This window comes from Papio anubis, chromosome 18 (genome assembly GCF_008728515.1).
Source record: "Papio anubis isolate 15944 chromosome 18, Panubis1.0, whole genome shotgun sequence".
NCBI classification, from domain to species: domain Eukaryota; kingdom Metazoa; phylum Chordata; class Mammalia; order Primates; family Cercopithecidae; genus Papio; species Papio anubis.
This window is the reverse complement of record NC_044993.1, coordinates 43,216,363-43,222,744: the sequence shown is the minus strand read 5'-3', so window position 1 is coordinate 43,222,744 and position 6,382 is coordinate 43,216,363.

The window sequence follows — 6,382 nt, the reverse complement described above, 5'->3', positions numbered from 1 at the left end:
TCCAAAGGATCATAACTCCTCGCCAGCAAGGGAACAAAACTGGACAGAGAATAAGTTTGATGAATTAATAGAAGTAGGTTTCAGAAGGTGGGTAATAACAAACTCCTCTGAGCTAAAGGAGCATGTTCTAACCCAATGCAAGGAAGCTAAGAACTTTGAAAAAAGTTTAGACGAATTGCTAACTAGAATAACCAGTTTAGAGAAGAACAAAAATGACCTGATGGAGCTGAAAAACACAGCACAGGGCTCATATCCAGAATCTACAAGGAACTTAAATAAATTTACAAGAAAAAACCAAACAACCACATGAAAAAGGAGTGGGGAGGCGAGGAGTAGAGATATGAACAGACACTTCTCAAAAGAAGACACTTATGCAGCCAACAAACATGTGGAAAAAAGCTCATCATCACTGGTCATTAGAGAAAATGCAAATCAAAACCACAATGAGATCTCATGCTAGTTAGAATAGTGACATTAAAAAGTCAAGAAACAACAGATGCTGGAGAGGATGTGGAGAAATAGGAACACTTTTACACTATTGGGAGTGTAAATTAGTTCAACCATTGTGGAAAACAGTGTGGTAATACCTCAAGGATCTAGAACCAGAAATACCATTTAACCCAGCAATCCCATTACTGGGGATATACCCAAAGGATTATAAATCCTTCTACTATAAAGACACATGCACATGTATGTTTATTGCAGCACTATTCACAATAGCAAAGACTTGGAACCAACCCAAATGCCCATCAATGGTAGACTGGATTAAGAAAACGTGGCACATATATACCATGGAATACTATGCAGCCATAAAAAAGTATGAGTTCCTGTCCTTTGCAGGGACATGGATGAAGCTGGAAACCATCATTTTCAGCAAACTAGCACAGGAACAGAAAATCAGACACCGCATGTTTTCACACATAAGTGGGAGTTGAACAACAAGAACACAGACACAGGGAGGGGAACATCACACACCGGGGCCTGTCAGGGGGTGGGGGGCTGTGGGAGGGATAGCATTAGGAGAAATACCTAATGTAGATGACAGGTTGATGGGTACAGCAAACCACCATGGCACATGTATACCTACATAACAAACCTGCACATTCTGCACATGTATCCCAGAACTTAAAGTATAATAAAGAAAAGAATAAAAACTTAAGAAACAGTAACACAAATAAAATAAAATACAAAGAGAAAAAAAATGACTTCCAGTAATTCTAAGGTACCACTGAGAATGAAAACCACTGCCTTCCATCATCGCACCTGCCTACCTCTTCCTTGTCTCCCATCCCTATTACTGTTTCTTACGTTCCTGTTGAATTTGACCAGAATTGTTTCTTAAGTACAAACATTGTCTAAAGTGGCACTTTCTCTTTCCAGCAGCTCAGAGAACTCATTGCTTGGGTGCTGTCTCCTGAGATCCTGACTTGATTAGGTTTCCTTTGCTTGAATTCAAAGTTTTGTGTACATTGTGGGCACACACAATGAAACTGCCTAAAGACCAGAATTAAGTGCTCAGCAGTAACCCATGTGGAGAGATGGATGTTCTGACCCAGCAATATCCACTTGGAAGGGGTTTGCAGCATGGCAGACCAGTTGGGGGGAAACTTCCATCGCCCAAATTCAGAGGGCCTTTTATTTCCCTCAGTTACCTCTAACTTTTCCAGAACTTTTTCTACAAACAAAAGATACAGGAGGGAAAAAAGTCAAGAATTTTATTTCATGCTTCTGCCTTTACAGATATTTTTATACCCAGGAACAGTGGCAACTAATGTTTGAGGGCTTATTTTAAGATAGACACTGTTCTAAGATTCAGGACAACACAATGGTCTAGTCAAAATACTGTCCCATTTTACACACAAAGAACCTGAAGTTGGGTGTGGTGGCTTTTGCCTGTAATCCCAGCACTTTGGGAGGCTGAGGTGGGAGGGTCACTTGAGGCCAGGAGTTCAAGACCAGCCTGGGCAACATAGTGAGACCCCAGGTGTGGTGGTGCGCACTCACGGTCCCATCTACATGGAGGCTGAGGCTGTAGGATCACTTTAGCCCAGCAGGCTGAGGCTGCAGTGAGCCATATTCACCCCACTGCGCTCTAGCTTGGGCAACACAGGGAGACTCTGTCTCAAAAAAAAAAAAAAAAAAGAAAAGAGATAAAAGAAACTGAGGCACACAGAGGCTAAGTTGCCTGGAACAAATAGCTATCCAGTGATAGTGAGCATTTGAATCCAAGCCACTTGACTCCAGACAGAGCCTCTGCTCTTAGCCACTGTGATTGAGTGACACTTACAGGAACAGTAGTGGGGACTGAATTGGCTTAAAGCAGGGTCCCCCAATCCCTGGGCCACAGACCGATACCAGTCCCTGGCCTGTTAGGAACTGGGCCGCAGAGCAGGAAGTGAGCGGTAAGTGAGCAAGTGAAGCTTCATTTGTATTTGTAGCTGCTCCCCATCAACTGCATTACCCCCTGTCAGATCCCTAGTGGCACCAGATTCTCATAGGAGCAGGAACCCTATTGTGAATTGTGCATGTGAGGCATTTAGGTTGCACACTCCTTATGAGAATCTAATGCCTGATGACCTGTCACATTCTCTCATCACCCCCAGATGGGACTGTCTAGTTTCAGGAAAACAAGCTCAGGGCTCCCATTGCTTCTACATTATGGCAAGTTGTATAATTATTTCATTATATATTGCAAAGTAATAATCATAGAAATGAAGTGCACAATAAATATAACACACTTGAATCGTCCTGAAACCATCTCCCTCACACCCTGTGTGGTTTCTTCCATGAAACCGATCCCTGGTGCCAAAAATGTTGGGAACCACTAGTCTAGAGTAAAAATATTGAATGAGCATATAGTTACCGGATGTTCTTAAACGTTGGAAGAGGAAGTACAATGCAACACAGTGCACATGCGGGTGCTAGATGGATGAATGTGTAAATGTTATGGAGGATGCTGAAAATGATGAATGCTTTCCTGCAAGAAGGAACACCGCTAACATCCAAAGGGGCCAACCTTGAGCCACCGCCTCCCAGGGAGGAAAGCACTTTGTGTATCGCAAAGAGGCTATCTGGAGGACTTAGGCAATAGGTATAGCTGAGGAAGAGTTGGCTGATATGGAAATAGAACCCCCACCCCCAAATGCTGCCATATTAACACTCACTATTTGGCCTCATGGTTGTCACCTTGCTGTGCCAGCCTGAGGGGTAAAGCGACCTCAACATCCCCTCTTGCCAGCCCCTGCTGCTTCCCTGCAGGGGACTTACAGGGTGCAGATGGCATGACCAGGAATGCCATCTTCAAGATGGCAATGGTGTGGGTGATAGTGTGCCTCCTCTACGGGCCTGCCATCATCAGTTGGGACTACGTGGCCAAAAGAAGCATCATGCCCTGAGGGAAGAATGGGACAACTGGTGCTTCCCGATGACAGCCTCCAGCATTGAATCCTTCACCCTCTCATCAGTGTCACTTACTTCAACTTCAGCATCCATGTAAGATTCAGAAACACACCTCCCTGAAGAATGACAACAGAGATGAACTTCAGGGGAGAAAAAAGAAACACATGTCACATTTTTTCTTAAACCAGGAAAGAGGAGGGGCAGAGGAGGAGAGACCAGAGCCCCTTTCCCAGGCACTGGGGCTTTCCTTGGATGTCCTGAGACTCAAGATTTCTCACCTCTGCAGGTGGACCTCAGAATCCCACGCAGCAGAACCGCTACAGGGCAGCGAGAACGCCTGCAATGGCAGCAGGTAGCCAGGCCTCCCCAGGACAGTGTCTCCCGGGACAAGCGAGTGTCCACGTCGATGGACATCATGGTGTGTGTATTTGTTCTGTGCTGGGCTCCTACACTGCTCGTGATCATCCAAGCTGTCTGCTATGGGTCACACGTCCAGCACTTTCTCTATGAGACATGCTTCTGGTTCCATTGGCTGAATTCGGCTATCAGCCCTGTTCCATACCCATTCTTCCACGAGTTTCAGAAAAGCATTCCATCAAACCGCTGTGTCCTGGAAAGGCCAAGCAAGATCCACCCACCCCCATATGTACATGTGACAGAAACTACTCTTGTACTGTTAATGGTGGAGGCTGTCCAGGTTCTTGGCATCTTGAACAAAGAACTGGACAAAACCCACAAACAAAGCAAGGAAGGAATGAAGCGATTTACTGAAAACGAAAGTACACTCCACAGTGTGGGAGTGGGCCTGAGCATAGGGGCTCAAAGGCCCTATTACAGAGTTTTCGTGAGTTTCAATACCCTTTACTTGGGGTACACCTTATGTAAATGAAGTGGACAAAGTTACAAAGTCATTTACAGAGGATGGCCTATGGATGCCATAGCTGAAGTGTGAATTGGCCTTATGTTCCCTGCCTCCATACCCTATTTTCCTGCCTCAGTACCAGATCACCTAAACCCTCATAAAGGAAAATTTTAAAAATCTCAGAACCCTCAAACTCCCTATGCCATAGGGAAAGTTAAATCTCAGGTTGAGTCGTGCACCACCGTCTTCCAAATGAACAGCTGTTACCAGCATTACACATCAGCCAGATCCCTAGGGAAAGGTCGAAGGCCTCAGGCATCTCCAGATGCTCCCACAGATCATTCTTAAGTAAATTTGTAATCGCCCAATGGGTTTACCTTGCCCGCTGTCTAGACAGAGCTGGTTTATTAAGACAGGGGAATTGCAGTGGAGAAAGAGCAATTCACACAGAGCCGGCTCTGCGGGAGACCGGAGTTTTTTTTGTTTGTTTTTTGTTTTGTTTTGTTTTGTTTTGAGATGGAGTTTCGCTCTTGTTGCCCAGGTTGGAGTGCGGCGGCAGGATCTCAGGTCACTGCAACCTCCGCCTCTGGGTTCAAGCGATTCTCCTGTCTCGGTCTCCTGAGTAACTGGGATTACAGGCACCTGCCACCATGCCCGGCTAATTTTTTGTACTTTTAGTAGAGTCAGGGTTTCGCACTATTGGCCAGGCTGGTCTTGAACTCCTGACCTCAGGCATCCACCCGCCTTGGCCTGCCAAAGTGCTGGGATTACAGGCATGAGCTACTGCACCTAGCCTGGAGTTTTATTATTACTCAAATCAGTCTCCCCGAGCATTTGGGGATCAGAGTTTTTAAAGATAATTTGGGAGGTAAGGGCTTGGGAAGTGGGGAGTGCTGATTGGTCAGGTTGGAGATGGAATCACAGGGGGTTGAAGTGAGGTTTTCTTGCTGTCTTCTGTTCCTGGGTGGGATGGCAGAACTGGGTGAGCCAGATTACAGGTCTGGGTGGTGCCTGTAATCCCAGCTACTCATGAGGCTGAGACAGGACAATCATTAGAACTTGGGAGGCTGAGGCAGGACAATCATTTCAGCTAAGATTGTGCCACTGTACTCCAGCCTGGGTAACAGAGAAGACTCCCTCTTAAAAAAAAAAAAAAAAAAGAAGAAGAATCATTACTGACATTTGTTTGAATTTGGAGGAAAGGAAAGAAAACAATATAAGACAAAACACTGTGGCAGGAAGATACTAAATTATAAACAAGGCCTAAGTCCATTGCAAGGTAGGGGTTAAGTCACACCTTACAAACCATGAAATCCTCTTTAAATGGGTTTTTAACTCGGAATAATGTGGCTTACCTTCCAACCTGACTCTCACAAGGCATCGCATGACTGACAGCAGACCACCTCCCACCTTATCAGAACTTAAGCATTCCTTTCTACTGACTTCAAGTCTTTAGACGAAGCTTAACTCTTTCAACCAACTACCAACTAAAGCATCCCTAAAACCCACCTATGACTTGTAATCCGCAGCTATGAAATGTCCCGCCTTTTCAGACCAAACTAATGTATATCTTCCGTGTATTGATATGATTTTATCAGCAATTCCTGCCTCCTAAAACATATAAAACCAAACTGTGGGCCAGGCATGGTGGCTTATGCCTATAATACCAGCACTTTGGGAGGCCAAGGTGGGTGGATCGCTTGAGCCCAGGAGTTCAAGATCAGCCTGGGCAACATGGTGAAACTGCATCTCTACAAAAATACAAAAGCTAGCCGGTCATGGTGGTGCACACCTACAGTCCCAGCTACTTGAGAGGCTAAGATTGGAGGATCACCTGAGCCTGGGAAGTGGAGGCTGTGGTGAGCAGTGGTCGCGTCACTGCACTCCTGCCTCAGCCTCCCAAGTAGCTGGGATTACAGGCATATGCCACCATGCTTGCTAATTTTTGTATTTTTAGTAGAGACAGGGTTTCACCATGTTGGCCAGCCTGGTCTTGATCTCCTGGCCTCAAGTGATCCACTTGCCTCGGCCTCCCAAAGTGCTGGAATTACAGGCGTGAGCCACTGTGCCCGGCCAATGATCTGTCTTTTAACCTTCATACTGGTCAGTTGTGCCTAAACT